The sequence below is a fragment of the Macaca mulatta genome, chromosome 7 (assembly GCF_049350105.2).
Source record: "Macaca mulatta isolate MMU2019108-1 chromosome 7, T2T-MMU8v2.0, whole genome shotgun sequence".
Classification (NCBI taxonomy): domain Eukaryota; kingdom Metazoa; phylum Chordata; class Mammalia; order Primates; family Cercopithecidae; genus Macaca; species Macaca mulatta.
Genome location: NC_133412.1, coordinates 156,277,640 through 156,297,111, shown reverse-complemented (window position 1 = coordinate 156,297,111; position 19,472 = coordinate 156,277,640). Strand labels below are relative to the sequence as shown.

The following is a 19,472-nucleotide window of genomic DNA, read 5'->3' as shown; positions in this document are numbered from 1 at the left end:
CCCCCACACCCCCTCAACTACCCATTAATCAGCTACTTTACACTTCCCCCACGGGGAATGTGGATATTGTGGTTTCCTTCCATGCACATAGGAACCACCATTGGGCAAGAAATAGTACCTCAGTCTATCTCATCACTCTAACACGCCTGCACTCTTTGTGCTGGTAGGTTGCCACACAGCTCCCCATAGAGCGGGATTATCTTCAGAGTTCAAAATAGGACTCAGGACAAAATCTCCCATGTTTTTCAACCCACATATCTAACACATCTCTTCTTCAGAAATTTAAAACCAAAGAAGTGAAATCAAATGTACCTCACGGTTGCTTCTTCAAGTTCTCACAGTTCTCTGTTTCTGGAGGGCAGGCTTTATATATTTTTCTCCCCAAATGAAGAAAAAACAAAAACAATGTTTCTCTATATAAGAAGACTATGATTAGAATGAATTCAAGAACATAACTCTCTTCAGGGTATGGTATTCTGAATTGAATATATTTATATATCATTTATTATGCTTAATTTTTCATTATATTTTATTCATTTGCATTTGCTATTTTGTGCCATACATCTGGATTTTACCGCTTTTCTTCCTCTCCTCTCCTCTACTCTCCTGTCTTTTTTCTTTTCTTTTCTTTTCTTTCTTTTCTTTTCTTTTCTTTTCTTTTCTCTTCTCTTCTCTTCTTTTCTTTTCTTTTCTTTTCTTTTCTTTTCTTTTCTTTTCTTTTCTTTTCGAGACGGAGTCTCGCTCCGTGGCCCAGGCTGGAGTGCAGTGGCGCGATCTGGGCTCACTGCAATCCCCTCCTCCCAGGTTCAGGCCATTCTCCTGTCTCAGCCTGCACAGTAGTTGGGACTACAGGCACCCGCCACCATGCCCGGCTAATTTTTTTTGTATTTTTAGTACAGACGAGGTTTCACCGTGTTAGTCAGGATGGTCTCGATCTCCTGACCTCGTGATCTGCCCGCCTTGGTCTCCCAAAGTGCTGGGATTACAGGCGTGAGCCACCGTGCCCGGCCTTTTTTTTTTTCTTTTTCTTTTTAATCTCTGATTGTTAGGATATTTTTCTGGGAAAAAAAAAGGGTCAAATCAAAAGAATTCAATGGTTCTTTTATAGACCTGTTAATCTAAAGCTATACCGTGAATAATTTTATGTCTAGATTATTATTTTCCTAGGTATGGTCTATGGACCTATCTGCTATAAATATTTAATTTGAGATTAATTTTGGCCACCTGTGACAAGGCCATGGTGTTTACATTTTCTAGGTATTATCAAGATTTATATACATAGAGTAGCAACTATTATATTTTAGCTTGTTTTACAAATTAGACTAATTAGAGGGTGGAAGCAACGTAATTTTAAAATGGAATATTGGCAGGTTAATATTTGCATTCTGTTATTACATACTTATTCTATGTATGTTTAAAATACAGAGTAGAGCTGATGAACTGTACATCATACAGAAAAGAAAAAAATTGCTAGTTTTTCTTCTAAATTCAACATAATTATGTCTTTACTCATCATTCAGCTTCAAAGCTAAGTGTCAGATTTCCAAAAGACAAAAATAACTAATTTATTCTGCACTTAAAAGTTTTGGATTTTTCTGAAATATGAAAAAAGTATATTAATTATTAGAATTACTTGAAGGTGAAGGAATTGAGTTCTTTCCAGTTTTATGATTTTATAAGATTGTAAAATCATTTGATGGATTGTGGTTTCTTTAATAGTTGTAATATCCAAAGTGATTGATATCCATAGAGTATCTTCTATGTAGGAGGAAGGCATTATTTTTAATATCATTATTACCATCTGTAATACTAAACTGCCATTTTTTTTTCAGTTCTCCGCTAGGCATTGTATTAAGGTTATTATATCAAGTTCTAGCAACATCCTTATCAAAGTTTAAAAATGTATCCTCCAATTCTATGGATTAGAAAAGTGAATCTCAGAGAAATGAAACTATCTAAAATTCTTCATTTAGTAAACAACAACTAGTTAAGATTTCAATCTAATTTACATGCCTGACTTGAAAACCTATGTCCTCCTAGATATATGTTGTCATATGGCTAGAATAATCCATGAAAAAAATTTTCAAGGGTATATGATAATGTTTTAGACATTCTATATTAAACCAGTTAATAGGCCTGGTCTATAAAAATGAACTTCTCAGTTGAAAAAGTTTGAGAATATATGTGTATTTCAAAGACATTAAACCAAGGGGACCCTTGGTAGGTTGAGGGTTTAAATAAAGCCAAACAGAGAGTGATGACATCAGCAGGTCTTATTGGGCATTCACTCTTGGTCTACGAAGCCTTCTCTGAACAATGCCTCCTCCCTTACCCCAAAAACAGCTGATCCCCCTTTTGTGTTTGTCAATTATCTGTTTTTCTTTTTTCATTTTTTTTTTTTTTTTTTTTTTTTAGCGCTTGTCTCTCTCCATTGCAGTTCTTTGTGTTGTAATAACATAACTAAATAATTAGTCAATTGCTATTTACTTCTCCTACTATTTACTTTAATTTCCTGGTCCTGCCCTTTATCCTTCAACCCTAATTAAAAGCTAGTTTATTTCTGGAGTTTGAGTATCATAAACCAAATCCTAAATGTGCCCAAGAGGAACACATAATGAGCAGAGAAAGCTACTTTATCAAATTTGGGCCATTGAAAACAGGAAAGGTGGGCAATTTAATAAAATCTGTGTAGATGAATTTTCATACTGGATAGGAATAAATGTTTCCTCAATGACCTGTAGGGCTAGATGAACAACAGAGTAATTGATTGATCTGCCTCTTCCCAAACTATTAGCTCTGTTTAAGTTTTCCAAAGCAAGATAGTCACAACTTCAGGTAAACCTATGATTTGGTGGAGCTAGGTAAATAGGCACTATTGATACAGAGCAGGTTCTTGGCTTCACTCAGGAAGGAATTCAAAAGTAAGCCAGTGGTGGACGAAAGCAGTTTTATTAAAGTGGCAGAATTACAGTTTTGTGACTGCTCCTCGCAGAGTAGGGTTAGTCCATAGTCCATGCACTGAGGGTAGTAGCCTATGGGTTATTGGGTAGCTAGATTTATATCCACTTTCAATTATATCTAAATTAAGGGGCAGGTTATTCAGAAATGTCTAGAAAATGGGCAGTAACTTCCACATGTTGCCATGGTATTTGTAAACCGATGCTGGTGGGAATGTCTTATGCTGATTGGTGGTGAGAGCAACTAGAGATTGCTTTCAGCACCACTTGCCAGTTCTGGCTGGTTTCCAATCTGGTAGGAAACTGAGTCCTGCCAGTCTCAGACCTCATTCCCCACTCAGAAATTGGATATACCTTCTTAATTTTAAGGGGGTTGGAAAAAGGTGCAGGTCCATCTTCTGTAACTGCTTCCTAATGATTTTATGGCTGTAGGCTGTGCCTAGCAGTAGATGAGTAAAAATCTCTGCACATCTGATCCAAGGGACCCAAATGCAGGATGCTTTTTATTCTCCAGATCAGAAGGTAGGATGGGTTGGAAGGCTTCTACCAGCATCGTTTTTACATGGAATTATATTATCTGGAAGACACAAACTTTACTAAGAGGCTAAACAAGCAAGGGCCAACAATTAATAATAATAAGATATCTAGTAGAGGTACTAGCAAAAGAAAAAACCAGGTGAGACTTAGGAAGGCATTTATAATAGTCAATCAGATATAGTTGGGATCAGTGACCTGGTTATATCTATGTAAATAGGTAGCTTGTTTGTGCATTTTTTGGATATTAATCTCAACTTACCTAGAATTACTAATAAATATGCATCGAGTTTTATTAATAACTGCACAGACTCCACCTTATTCAGCTAGTAAGTAATCCAATGCTAGTCTGTTATCAAGGATTACATTTGCCAGAGGGTGTAGGGACTCTTGAATTCTTTTTAACGCCTGATTTGTGTTGGTAGCCAGTGATTCTAGGATTTGAGTCAAGTTCTTTAAGGTTGACTCATGGATAGCAAATCCACCCCAAGGAGGTTGCTAGTACTATTGCCACCCAGATTCCCATCAGAATTAATTCTGACAAGACTGGGTGTGCTCAGGGTGGGATGGCCATAGACCTGCCAGAATGAATTATATTGCTTAATTATTTCTGATACTCCTGCATCTCATGGGGTTATAGACGGTGAATTCCAATGGGGCAAAAGTGGCCAATATACATTCACTCCTGTTCCGATTTTGATATATAAGGGAAAGCTATCCCTGAAAGGATAGGTGGCTCCTCAGGAATTCAGAAGTAGTTGTAGAGTGGGATTTCTTCCCACTCGTGGCCACAAACAAAAATGAACCCTATTAGGGACAAATTGAGGCTCTACAGAAATGTGATGTCCATCCTTTGCTGCCAAGTTGGGTCTACCGAAATATTTTTTCCTTGCTCCAATGAGCTGGTTAAACAGTCCTTGTTTTCCAGAGAGGGCTGTATTCTCACATTGCCAGATTAGGCGGTTGTTTTGTTCTTGCACTTTCTGTTCCAGCAGAAGGCATCACATATAGTTTCCTCTCTTACAAATGGAATCCCATTTATCTCACTGTGGTTTGGGAACTGTGACTAGAGCTGGATCGAAGCATCACAGGGAAACTCTCCTTTTTATATTATCAGCACAATAATGGGCGCAAAAAATAGTATCATTAGCACACTGGAGATATACATACCCAACTTCTCAGGTGGAATCCATTAAGTTGGAGAGAGCTCCACCTAACAAGTAGCGGGGTCTAAATACTTTAGATCACTATGGTTTGTTAGGAAGTCTGGGCACGTGACTGTAGAATTTTTCTGGATGTGCTAGATGGTGGAGCTCTCTATCCTGGATGTTGATGACAAATACAGCAACCATTAAGATGATTTCCTGACACTATAATTTTTGAAATATTTACTATGAAGCTTTGTTTTCACTCACACTGGATTATGTTAATCAGGAGAACAAACATTAGCCACAGGGGCAGTATGGTGTCTGGTTGGGCCTTAGAGTGGCCTCTACACCCAACAAAGACAAAGGGGGTTTTTCCAAGGAGGAAGCAGTTGGCCAAAGCAATAGAAAAGAAGTATCAGGAAGAGAAAATTCACATTTCACAGCACCATGTTAGACAGATTCTCACTCTGTTGCCCAGGCTGGAGTGCAGTGGCACGATCTCGGCTCCTTGCAAGCTCCGCTTCCTGGGTTCAAGCGATTCTCCTGCCTCAGCCTCCTGAGTAGCTGGGACTACAGATGCCCGCCACCACGCCTGGCTAATCTATTTATTTATTTATTTATTTTGTATTTTTAGTAGAGACGGGGTTTCACTGTGTTAGCCAGGATGTCTCGATCTCCTGACCTCATGATCCTCCCGCCTCCACCTCCCAAAGTGCTGGAATTACAGGCGTGAGCCACTGTGCCTGGCCGAGTGTTGATTCTTTTAAATGAGTGGCGGTGGCTCTCCAAAAGTTTACAGCTGTAGGTCGTAGGTCTTCCTTTTGTGCCTGCAGGTACTCAGAAGGAACAGGTTGAATCCTGGAGAAGGTTATCCAGCTAGTAATTCCTTGGAGTTTAACAGCAGTGGTGGTGCTTAACAACATTCAATAAGGGCCCTTCCATTTTGGTTGTAATTGTTCATCAGAGAATACATTTTTCCACGTTTTTAGTAAGACTAAGTATCCTGCTCGAACAAGGGAGCTATTCTTTCCTTTGAGTGAGGAAGTAACACTTCATTTCCATATGCCTGAAAGGCCTCTTGAAGCTGGCCTGAATTGATAATATGAGTGAGTATTCTATGAGTGTCTTCATCAAGTAGCAGGTCTAAAGTTAAAAAGGGTCTTCCATAAGTCATTTCAATGGACAAAGCTTTAAGTTTCCCTTTGAAGCCATCCTCTTCCTCAAAAGTGCTATGTGCAGGAGGAAACATCAGGCTGCTGACATCTTTTGCCAGAGTTTTGTTAATGTCGTTTTTAGAACATGAATGGCTTTTTCTACCTCACCTAAGGATTGAGACCTCCAGAAGTGAAGACGGTAGGTAATGCCTAAGGCTGAAGAAACCCGCTGGGTCACCTCAACTGTGAAGGTGGGTTCCTTATCACTTTGCAAACTTTTTGGTAATCCCAAACTGGGGTCAATTTTTTCAAAGTAATAATTTGGATACTTCCAATGCTTTTTCCGTCCCTATGGGGAAAGCGTTTAGACACCCAGTGACGGTGTCTATAAATACTAGCAAATATTTTAGTCCACCATAAGGTGGCATTTGAGTGAAATCTATTTGCCATTCTTCTCCAGGATATATTCCTTGGTGTGTAAGTTTGAGGAATGGGTGGGGTATGGGATGGCTTCCTGGCTTGTTATTGGCACAGGGTTCACAGGCCTTGGTGAAACTTCTCATAGTCTGGAAGAATATTTGAGAATCCCATCCTAAATATGAGGAATTGTGAAAATGCCTATTAGTTCCCACTGCTCAGCTTTGGGGAGAGTTTCTTGTTTCTAGCAACCACTCTGAGGGATCATTTTATAAGCTTTTCTGTCCTGCCCATTTAATTTCCTCAAGTGTATAGCATGGTGCCACTGGCATGGTCGGAGTTCCTGGTGTTAGTGCAGTAACCTGGAATGCCAGTGTTTCCTTAGCTGTGGCCTTGGTTGCTCTGTCTGCCAGGACAATTCCTTTAATAACAGGGGAGTCTCCCTTTTGGTGTTCCCTGCAGTGAATAACTGCTACCTCCTTTTGGAATTGGAAATGTCTAAAAGTTCCAACATCTCAGAGTGATGTTATATGAGGGATCTATTGGCTGTTAATAATCCCCTTTTCTTCCATATCACTGCTTGAACATGGAGCACCAGGAATCCATATTTGGAGTCAGTAAACATGTTGACTCTTAAATCTTTTCCCAGTTGGAGGGCCTTAATTAGAGCAATTTTTCTACTTTTTGGGCAGAAGTCTGGGGAGTTAAAGCGTTGGCCTCAGTGAGTTCTTGCTGGCTAACCACAGCATAACCTACCTTTCTAACTACCACATGAATAAAGCTACTTCTGTCTGTTAACCACTCAACACCAGGGTTGGGCAGGGGTTGATCTTTGAGGTTAGGCCTGCTAGAGGAGGAGGTCCATTCTATGGTTTCCACACAAGAGTGAATGAATTGCGGATCTGTTTCTTGGGATGTGAAATCTGGCAGCAGGGTAGCAGAGTAGACATAATTTAAGAATAACATCTGGGGTGTCAAGCAGAATGGCTTGATATTTGAGTAACTGGCCCCCTGTTAGACACCGATGTCCTTTCGCCTCTAGGACACTGTGTACTTGATTTTCCAGGCTACTGCATAATTTAAATTGTTGTCCCAAGATAAACTTACTTGCTACTTCTACTAATAAAGCAGTGGTGACCACAGCTCACAAGCCTTCTGGCCATCCAGCCGCCACCTGTTTTAGCTATTTAGAAAAGTAAGCTACTTGTCTGGGATTATACCTGAGTCTTTGAGCTATGATACCTAAAGCTCTCCCTTGTTTTTCAGCCACATAGAGGGTGAAAGACTTTTCTAAATTTGGAAGTCCCAAAGGAGGGGCTGTTCTCAACTTTTCTTTTAGGGATAAAAATGCCTGTTGACAGGTATTATTCCAATTCAAAGACTCATGATCACTGCTTTATAGAGCTTCATAGAGTGGTTTTGGCATGAGCCCAAACCCAGGAATTCAAATCCAATGAATACAGTCATTTCCAAAAAGACTCTTAACTGTTTCTTCATCTGAAGGGGCTAGAGTGCCAGGATAGTATCTTTTCATTTTGGGGCCAAGGTCCTTCTCCCAGGAATGGGCATAAACCCCAATATTTAACTTTGTGTATAGAAATTTGAGCCTTGTGTGGGGATAATTAATACCCTTATTTTCCAAGAACATTAAGGACCTGCACTGCGTTCCTGTCACAGTCTTCCCTAATAGTGCTGGAAATTAATAGGTCATCCACATATTGCAACAGGGATCCATTAGTTAACAGTAGTTCCCTCAACCCTTTTGCCAATGCATTGCCAAAGAGATGGAAACTGTCCCTAAAACTCTGGGGAAGGACCGTCAAGGTATGCTGAGATGCAGCATGAATGTCTGGATCAATCCATTCAAAAACAAAAATATACTGGGATTCTGGAAGTAAAGGTATGCAAAAGAAGGTATCCTTCAAGTCTAATACTGAGAACCAATTAGCATCTTCAAGGACTTGGGTCAATATTGTGTAAGGATTAGGAACTATTGGGTGGACTAGCACTGCTGCCTCCTTAACTTCCCTCAGATCCTGAACAAACCTATAATCCCCATTTGGTTTCTTTACAAACAAAATGGGAGTGTTACCTGGGGACTGACAGGATTATAGTAATCTGTACTTTAGAAAATTTGGTATCAGGGACTGGATGCCCTCTTTGCCTCAGGTCTCAAAGGATATTTTTTACATGAATAATTAACTGTGAGTTTTGAAATAACCTGGACTGGGGGTACATTAACAGCTGTACCAGGAACTTTCGTATTCCAAGCAGAGCTGTTTACTTGAGAAGCAATATGCCATGGAAGAGTCTTTTTTTTTTTTTCCTGTGTTAAGGCAAGCACTTAGAGCTAGGAGAAGTGTCCCATCCTGCCCTGTTGTCTTCTCCCGAGGCCCGAGGCTTGCCAAATTGGGAAAATAATTCTGTTTTCAGTAAGGAGACAGGGCACTCAGGCATAAGCAGAAAACTATGAGAAAATGTATGGTCCTGCACGGTGGAATGAAGGGGATAAGTGAATATCCTAAATTTTGGCTGGCCGTCAATCCCTGTTATGGTAAAGGAGTGGGAAGGCAGTGGCCCTAAGTAATGGGTTAGAACTGTGAAAGCTGCTCCCATATTCAATAACTCAGTATTTTTTACCTTCGCTGTCAAGTGTCACCTGAGGCTCCTCTGTGGAGATGGTAATGTGTACAGTGAGAGGTGTAGAGGAACTCAGGCTCTGACAGTCCTCTGTTCTCTTGGTTATTATGAGTCTGGGTGGCTCAGACTCCCTTTTAAGCCAGAGGTAGTCCTTCCTCCAGTGGCCTTCTTCCTCACAGAAGGCACGCTGATTTTGACCGAGGGCCCAGTGAGTCGCGTGCTCTCGTCTGGGCATTCCAGATGCCGATCTTGAAACATATCCTCAGGATGGGTAAATCTGAGGTAAGAGAGCGCATAAAGCAACTGCTAACAATTGCACTTTGGTGTTATTTATTTTGGTTTTTTATCTCTTCCTCCGCCTTACCCCTATTGTTGTAAACTCCAAAGGCCATGCTTAAGAGTTGGCCCATGGGGGTTTGGGGATCCACTGCTGCCTTTTGTAATTTCCTCCTACTGTCAGGGGCAGATTGAGTATTAAAATGTGTGTCCAGGAGAGGTCATCCCTCTGGGGAGTCAAGGTCTACATTAGAATACTTCCTAAGTGCCTTAACCAAGCGGCCCAGAAACAGGGCAGGATTTCCGTCTCTCCCCTGACTTCTCTAACTTTGTCATAATTAATTGCTTGTCCACACAATTTTTCATGCATTCTACTAAACAAGTTAGCATGTGATTTCGGCGTTTGAGATATGGGGAACCCCTCTGGTAATCCCACTGAATACGCAGATCTGCAACTCCATCTCCCCAGTATGATAAATGTCATGGCCTTGGTTGTGAGCGGCCTCTCCATCTGCATTTTTACGGCCAGTACCTAGAAAATTTTTGTTTCTCTTCTTGGTACAGCAAGTGGATAATAATATTTGCAACCCATGCCAAGGTAAATCAAAGGACATGGCCCATTTAATAAACTCTTCTGTAAATTTCCCTGGATCCTTTGAAAACCAGCCAAATTTCTCCTTGCATAAAATCAAATTGGACATGGAAAAAGATGCATATACTCTGTGTTCCTCCATCTCCATTGACTCCCTCCCATGATGAACACAGCTTCAATTTTAAGGGCTGATATGGGATGCACTCATGGTGGTACTGGTTGGGCTGATTTCCTCAGGCAGTGGGAGCTATGGGCTAGAGCTAGGTATGAGGGAGATGGGTGCCTGATCACCTTGGGGTGGAATCCTGTGCAAGATAACCGGTGGGTCCTCTCTCAGAACTAGGGGACTGGAGAAGATTTGAAGGGAGTGTAGTCCTTCTAGCGGGAGCAGCTAGGAGACAGTTATATAAGATATCTGAGACAACTTCTTGGTGCCTGGGAGTATCATGAGCCAGACACATCATACAGCTATCCTGTAAGTCAGAATCCTGGTAGAAAGTCATTAAAGCCTGCACATAAGGAACTTTTCCAATTTTCCTTCTCCTTTTACAGAATAAGTCTAATTGTAAAATAGCATTATAACTTTAAAAACCTTGTTTAGGCCAAACCTCTTGGTGCTCCAATTTGTATTGGACCCAAACAGTGTTGCAACAGAAAATGATTTTGTTTTCCTCTTTAGATCATCTAATTTGAATTTGCTCCAGTTGCCTAAAAGACACACTAGTGGCAAGTCCTCTAAGACGCTCGCTGTTGTATCCATATGAAATAAGGTTCTCTACAGAAATTTTTTTAGTTTGCATAAGCCTAATGAAAGCCTAGTTATTTTCCATGTTTAAATCCCACCTTCTGCAAAGAAAGTGTAAGTATAAGTAACACAGCTTTACAAAAATGGATTATGCACTATGAGTGGGCAGTAGAATGATGAGTCTAAATGCTACAGAGAACAAAGCAAACATCTTAGTTTTCACAAAGAGGGACCAAAAGAAAGAGAAGGTGATTGTGGAAGGGAAAATGGGAAGGGGTGAACAGCATTGTTCAAGGGGAGACATTGAAGACCGTGACTTGCCACGGAATTCTCCCAGTAGCAGAGAAACTGAAAAGAAAACCAAAAACCCTGGCCCCTTTAATCAAGCTGGGCTTGAACAAGGCAGTTTATTGGACAGAAAGGAAGAGAGCACAAGGGAGGGGCCCATAACTGGCTGTTAGAGAAAATAACAACTTCTAACTTCAGGTCAAAAAAAGTGAGACCAAGATTCCCCCAGGGGAATGGGGGAATTTCCCTCAATTCTAGAGGGAATGTCAGTGCTGAAAATCCTGGAGCATCCAGCAGGGTGGACAACAGTACCATTGCCAAAAAACCCAGAGCAACCAAGTAAGAGCCAATGATGGTCTCCTCACCAAAGGCTGAAAACTCCAGAACATCCAGTGGTGGCTAACGGTGAGCCCCAAATGCCAAGTTGGGGTCACAATACAACATAACTCCAGTGACCTAGAGTCAATATACTGGGGCACCTCTCACAAATAAGGGTCCTGCCTTAAACATTTGTCAAAATATAGCTTGCAGGGGGTGAAAACAAAATTATTGCAAATGAAACACACATCCAGGGCAGAAAATAAAATGGCTGGTGGAATAACAAAATGGCATTAGAGAATAAAGGATTGAGGGATGGGGCAAAAGGATGTGCCTCTGTCCAGGGCACCCAAATGATAGCCGACTTTAAATTGACCACCTAGACAGAGGTTCTGTTTCCTGGTTCACCTGATATTGAAGGGGGTGGCAGAGAGGACACTCACCTGCAAGAGCCAAAATGGTGCCAACCAGTCTCCAACATGAGAACTAGGTGATGGTCTCCTCAGGTGCCCCCCAGCTTGGATAGGCTCAGCTGCCACAGGTAGACCACCGTGCAGACCCATCACCCACCAGCCAGAACAGTGAGTACTCCACAAGGCAGCAGTACTGTGGCCACTTGCCCATTAGCTTGGCTCCACTACCTGTCAGGAAAGATGATGGCCCTGAAAAGAGCCTTTGGTTAGTGTTCCAGCTCTTCAGTATTAGCAGCTCTTTGATGTTACAGACTCAGTACTACAACCCTTGGAGCTTGGGTTGCCAGTTGCCTTGCTGCCTCGCTGACCAACACCTGTTGCTGACATCTCATCATTTGTCCGCTGTCCCTACCTTACTGCCTCTTGCCACTTCTTCTCAAGCTACTGGTTGACTTGCCAGTGATGTAGGGCAGCTTCTTGGCTTCACTTAGGAGTGAATTCAAGAACAACCTCGTAGTAGAAGTAAGTAGCTTTATTGAAGTGGCAGTGCTAATAGTTCTGTCACTGCTCATTGCAGAACAGGGCTAGCCCATAGGCACTGCACTGAGAAAAGGAGCCTAGGGGTACTTCTATGGGTTTTAAGTAGCTGTATTTATGCCCACTTTTATTTATATGCAAATTAAGAAATGGGTTATTCAGAAATCTCTAGAAAATGACCAGTAGCTTCTAGGTGTTGCCATGGAATTTGTCAACTGTCGCAGTGCTGCTGGGAATGTCTTATGCTGATGGGGAGCAACAACAAGCAGGGATTGCTTTCAGAGCCACTTTTCAGTTTTAGCCAGTTTTCAATCTGGTCCGGGAGATGAGTCCTGTTTGTCCCCTACCTCACTATGACATCGCCATCACCACAGAGGGAATAAAGGTGAAATTACATTTTAATTAAAATCAGAAAAATATATTTTATGGTGCGTGACTGGCCAGAGAATGTCATAACTGCATTTGCTTACATCTCTATCCCATTCTATAGACTGAGATCTACTCTAAAATAGACACTGAACCGATCCCAGCACCTACTATTTGGCCTACATCAGGGTAACGGTCCATTAAATATTTTAGAATAAATTTGTAGCCAACCTACTGTTGTATCCCCACATTTGCTAAAGAATCAAGTTTTCTGCTTTTATTAAAAACAATTCAAATGAAGTCTCACTCAGAATAATAAAAGGCTGAGAAGAGTGTGTTATTTATTTTGGGGATAGGCACACAATTTCTTTTTTTCAATAATTTTTTGGAAGGACTTTCTCGTAAAAACCAGAAAGCCCACTAGACAAATTCTAAAAGAGCTGTAACACTTAAAAATTTTTTCAAATTTTGAGTGACCTGTAAAAGCAAATGAATATATGCCTTTTTTCTACAATCACATGCATCTTTGTTTTTTGTTTTTGTTTTTGTTTTTGTTTTGAGACGGAGTCTCGCTCTGTCGCCCGGGCTGGAGTGCTGTGGCCGGATCTCAGCTCACTGCAAGCTCCGCCTCCCGGGTTTACGCCATTCTCCTGCCTCAGTCTCCCGAGTAGCTGGGACTACAGAGGCCTGCCACCTCGCCCGGCTAGTTTTTTGTATTTTTTAGTAGAGACGGGGTTTCACCGTGTTAGCCAGGATGGTCTCAATCTCCTGACCTCGTGATCCGCCCGTCTCGGCCTCCCAAAGTGCTGGGATTACAGGCTTGAGCCACCGCGCCCGGCGCATCTTTGTTTTAATAGAATAATTTTCAAATAATTTTCAATAATTTTTTCACAATGAAATCCCGGAATTAAATTCTAATATTTATAGGTAATGAAAGCAATTCAGAAACTCAACAGAGAATTTGATTCACTGAGGGAAAATACTTGTTTATTTGCAGAAGGCTTGGAATAAATATTTAAAAGTACAAAAGTTTTAGTGAGCATTGTTTGAAAATCAATGCTTTTATCTGAGAAAACAATCTGATAATAAATATTATCAGAAAATGTAATGCCTCAGGAGAATAAGATTTTTCTGTTATGCCTCAGTCTCTCCTTTGGCTCACTTTCCCATGAGAGTAGAAAGAAATAGATGATATTTTACCTATACCCCAGTTTGAAGAGCAAGAAAATGTAACGATCTGTTTAGTCTAAATCATCAATTCATCAGTACCGTTAGTGATGCATGGTGGGCTTGATTTCCCGTGAATGTATTGCCGGAAATAATCAATCAATTACTCAGTATACTAAACATACTCATTTTTGGCAGAGAAAATATTATTTTTTAATAATATTCTATTAGGTAGTATATTTTATAGGATATATTCTGGTATATACTATAGTATATGTACTATAAAATATACTAGTTTCAAGTTTCTCTCAAGACTTATTTTTCGCCCATGATCTTAATGAACATGCATAAAAGCTGTTGTCCATTTCTTTATCACTGGGGGGAAGCAAATACGGCAACTCTAGAAACAAGACCCAGTAAGAGAAAGCACTTGCTTTTTGCAACAATTGTGTAGCTCTGTCTAGATTAAAAACTCCACATTTTCCCATTCAATCTCTTCAAAGCTACTTGCTCTCCTGTTTCCTCAGGTTAAGTGTGATGAGAAACAGACCCATGGGTTGTGACCTTTTCTAGGATGAAAGATGCCATGACTAAAATATTCTGTGATTAATGTATATTCATTTTGCTTTTGATAGTACTCAGTGTTGATTCAAGTTTTTCAGATAATTAAAAAACCTGACTTGGTGAGTTACTGCTATGTGTAGCTTGAACTGCTGTGATCTCTGGAATATTTTGTGCCCATATGATTTAAGGAGTTGGCTTGAAGTACACGACTTCAGCTCTTTTTCTGTCTCTTATTCCAAAGTTCAGCTAATAAAGAACACCCTGTTTGAGCTTAAGCATAAGACTTTCCTATTCAGGGACTTCTTAAAAAGGCATAAGGCAAGAACAGATGGAGACTAGCTGTTGCCTGGGAGAGGGAGCAGCTCCAATGGTCATCACATGGGTGCAAGGACTTATCTGAGCCCTTACTGTGTGTGCACATCAGAGCCCATCTCTGTGTGGGCCTAAGTTCCCTCATACCTGTCTTTAAAATCCCTACCTCTACTCTCCATCACCAACCCTCCTAGCACCTCCACATGTTCCGCAACCCATAAGCTCTCCACATTCCCTTCAACTTACGGATTTTTATGGAGACTTCATCACATAGGCATAATCTATTATTAACTAAATCTCCAGCCTCTCTCTTCTTCCAACAGCAGATGAAAAGTGGGGCTGAAAATTCCCAACTTCCAATTGTGGCTTGGCCTTTCTGGTGATGAGCTCCCATCTAAGAGCCCACCAAGAGTCATCAAGGGTCATTAGAACAGAAGACACTCCTATCAATCCCGAAATCCAAAAAAATTCTGGAACTCTGTAACAGAAACCCAGGATCAGAGATGAAAAATTTTACCAATGGATTCTTCCCATACCACTATCTGGAAGAGTTTTAAAAGCTATGTTTCAGGAAGCAAAGGCAAAGATCTATCTACTTGCCTATTTATCTGTCTATCATCTGTTGTCTCTCCCTCTCTATCTAAAGAATATATACATATACGTACATTCATATGTGTATATATATATATATACACACAAACACACACAAATAAAATTTCACAGTTACAGAGTTTGATATTAATGTAGCCACTCCAGCTTGATTTTAATTTATTTTAATTAGTGTTAGCTATGGTATATATGTTTAAATTCTTTTACCGTTTACTTATTTTATCTTTATATTTAAAATGGACTTCTTTTAGGCAGCATATAGTTAGGTTTCGCTTTTGTATTCAATCTAAAAATACCTTCCTTTTAATCATGACACACTATTTTCACTTAATATGTCAAGATTAATATGGTTAAGCATAAAACTGCTGTCTTACTTTTGGTTTTTATTTGTTCTACATAATCTTTTTTAAATGTTTAAAATTTTTTGGCAGTGCACAGTGGCTCACGCCTGTAATCTCAGCACTTTGGGAGGCCGAGGAGTGCGGATCATGAGATCAAGAGATGAAGGCCATCCTGCCCAACATGGTGAAACCCCGTCTCTACTAAAAATACAAAAATTAGCTGGGCATGGTGGTGAGCGCCTGTAGTCTCAGCTACTTGGGAGGCTGAAGCAGGAGAATCACTTGAACCCGGAGGCAGAGGATGCAATGAGCCAAGATCACACCACTGCATTCCAGCCTGGGCAACAGAGCGAGACTCTGTCAAAAAAAAAAAAAAAAGTTTTAAATTTTTTAAACGTAAATTTTATTGTGTATATTAAGGTGTACAACATGATGTTACGAGATACAGATAGTAAAATGATTACTATAATGAAGCAGATTAACATATCCATCATCTCACATAGCTGTCCTTTTTTGTGGGAAGAGCAGCTAAAATTTACTTATTTAGCAGAAATCCCTAGTGCAGTACAATTTTATTAACTATTGTCTCCATGTTATGCATTAGATCTCTAGACTTTGTAACCCTATATGATTTTTGTTTCTTTGCTTTTCTCTACTCCTGTCATCTTTGGGATTAATGAAATAATTTTATGATTCAGTATTTTCTTCTACTAGTTAGTAGTTGTAAATTTTTGTCATGGTATTTTAGTGCTGCTTCATGGTTTATAGTATACCTCTTGAATTTATCACAATATCCTTTGATAGAATTTTGTATCTTTTTATAGAGAGTGTAAAAAACTTACAACAGGACAAGTTGTAGTCCCCTTTATGACATCTGTGCTATTTTTCTCACAATTTTATTTCTACATATCTTACAAACATTACGATACATTACTGTTTTCTCTTTCAACAGTTAGTTATTATGTAGAAATTAAAATTTTATGTCTGTATTTATCTGTATCATTTCTGGTGTTCTTTATTCTTTTTTGTAGATTCAGATTTCCATTTGACTTTTTTCTTCTAAATAGACTTTCTTAATATTGCTTATAATTCATTGATACTATTAAATATTAATATTTAATAATAATAAAAAATTATTTCAGCTTTGATAGTACTACATGATTTCAGTTTTTTAAATATGTTTTTTATTTTTACCTTTACTTTTGAAAGCTATTTTTCCTGGGTATAGGATTCTACATTGTCAGTTTTGCTCTTTCATTACTTTAAACATGTTTCTCCATTGTATTCTAGCTTATATTGTTTCAGCCAAGAAGTATGCTATCATTCTTATATTTGATCCTCTACATAATGTATTTTTTCCTGTTTGTTTTTAAGTTTTTTCCTCATTACTGGTTTTAAGCAACTTCATTAGTGTTGCTTTGTGGTTTTCTTCTTGTTTTAGAGACTTGGAGATCATTGAGGTTGAATCTGTGGGTTTATGGTTTTCATCAAGTTTGGGAAGTTTTCAGTGATTATATCTTCATATTTTTTTTCTGTTCCTCTTCTCTCTCACCTCCTTCAGGGATTCCAATTAATATATTAGCTTAATTAAAGTTTTCCTATAATTTACTAATATTCAATTTATTTTTCCATTTTATTTTGCATAATATTTAGCACATTTTCAATTTCAATAACCTTTTCTTTTCCTGTGCCTCATCAGGTATGATCCTATTCAATATATTTTCCAATCTCGTGTATTTTAGGTTTCATCCTAGAAGCTTAATTTTTATGTTTTATGTCTTCCATTCCTCTGCTTAAACTTTTCTTTATATTCTTCAACATATCTTACATACTTCTGATAAATATTTTAGTGCCCTTGCCTATTAATTATATTGCCTATACAATTCATATCTGTTTCTATTAATTGCTGTATTTTTTCTCATAGTGAGCTGTAGTTCCTGCTTCTCTGCACTCCTGGCAATTTTTGTATTTGATGACAGACATTGGAATCTTACATCATTGGCTGTTAGATATTTTTGCATTTCTATAAATATTCTTGAACTCTGTTCTGGGATAGAGTTAAGTTATTTGGGAACACTTTGATCCTTTTAATGCTTGCCTTAAGCTTTCTTAGGTAGACTCAGAGTAGCTCTTACTCTAAGGCTATTTTTCTGCACTAATGAGGCTATACCCATCTGAGTATCCTTACTGACATCTCAGGAATTCACAGGTATTTTTACACCTATGACAGGTGAGAACACAGACTACTTTCAGTCCAGTTTTCTCTCTATGGAATTGTCCCTCTCATCCTTTTACTTGTTTCTTTTTCTAAACCCAGTCACCATACATCCATCTGTTAACCTGTATTCAGCCAAAGACTAATGAGGATCACTCTGAAGATTTCTGTAACATACTCTTTGTGGAATGTTTTCTGCAATACTCTATCTTATGAATTCTAGCTGCTTTATCCTCCCCGGACTTAAACCTCTATCTTACTAATTTTCGGTAACTACTAGGACCTGTGTGTGTGTGTGTGTGTGTGTGTGTGTGTGTGTGTGTGTGTGTGTGTGTGTGGTGTGTTTCCCCTCTCTGTACTGTGAATTGAAAACACTTTCTAGCCATTAGCCTAGGATAAATATTCCACATAACTTAATTCCCTTCTCTTGGGAATTATTATTTTGCACCAGCTATTTTCACATGTATAAAAATCATTGTTTCATAATTTCTTCTGTATCGTTTTTTAGTTTTTTATTTCAGGCAAAGAGGTAAATTTGTTCCCTGTTACTCCATCTTGGTTGGATGTGTAAGTTTAATCATTTTTTAAGATCAGAAGCATATTTTTGGGAAATAATTCAGTAAGAAATGCATATTAAAGTTTTATCTTTATTTGTTATAATACTAGATCTTTATTCTAATATAGAATACAATATGTTTCATAAATCTCCACTTTTTATCTTGCACTATGTGGGTTGTCATGGAAACAACAATGAAAAATTGTAAAACATGATTACTAGTCCCAAGCTGCTTGCAGATTTTATATAGATACAGGGGGAATAATTAGTTACTATAAAGTCTTCACAAATTAGTCATTAATTTAAAAATTCTAACCCATCTACAGGTCAGCAGTAAAACACGATACCATTTCTGCCTCTAAAGCTAAAATTCTGTTATAAAGTATTGCCTGAATTATAAGAATTATAACTATTAAAAATCGTGTGCTAAGGATTGAATATTTGTGTCCCCACAAAATTCCTGTGTTGAAATAATAACTCCCATTGTGATGTATTAGGAAATGGGGACTTTGATAGGTAATTAGGTCATAGGGACAGAGCCCTCAAGAATTAGTTTAGTGCCCTTATGAAAAGAAACATGAGTGAGATGATAACTTTCTAGACAAAATGGGAATACAAGGTGAAGATAGCCATCTGCAAACTCTGATGTGGGCCCTCACCAGACACTGAATCTTCCTTGCCTTGATTTTGGACTTCCCAGCCTCTAGAATTGTGAGAAACAATTTTATATTGTTTAAGTCACTGATCTATTGTTAATCTATGGTATTCTGTCATAGCAGCCCAGAATAACATGTATGATTGTATAATTGTAAAGGCTGTTTTTTACTTCCAGATGGAAACTAAGAGCTTATTAGAACAGTCTAGAAAAGAAAAAGAAGAAAATTTCTCTGTTAAACTGAAGTTCTGATGATAATTAATGCTTAATCTCATTTTTTTCTAAAATAAGATATATCTCTTCATGTAACCAATAGTAGATACATGAGTTACATAGCATTAACAAATGAAACTGTAAATGTTGTTTGCTCTCTGTGCCATGTACATTCGAGTTTGAATTTTTTCTGGGCTTCCTAATTTCCTAAGGTTCTTTGATTACTGAACTTCTTATCCTTTTCCTTTGATCTGATTTTCCTTCTCCACCCTTTTCTTTTTGTAACACACAGGGAAGCCTCAGTCTTTTGAAATCACTAATTCTCTTTCACAGAATATCAAAATGGAGCAATTTCAGTGATGGCTCAGTGTCTAGGATTATGGGTTTTCTTCCAAAAAAAGTGCTAATTTTTTAAAAGTTTTCTCTTACTTAGTTCAAATATTTTATCCACTAAA

General features: G+C 38.8%; 1 non-coding gene across 1 annotated transcript; it reads right to left on the bottom strand.

Moving 5' to 3' along the window:
• Positions 1-12,774: 12,774 nt before the first annotated feature.
• LOC114679818 (U7 small nuclear RNA) lies at positions 12,775-12,836 on the bottom strand. Its single transcript, XR_003731912.1, has one exon. It is a non-coding gene; the product is annotated as a U7 small nuclear RNA (small nuclear RNA).
• Between the last annotated feature and the right edge of the window lie 6,636 nt (positions 12,837-19,472).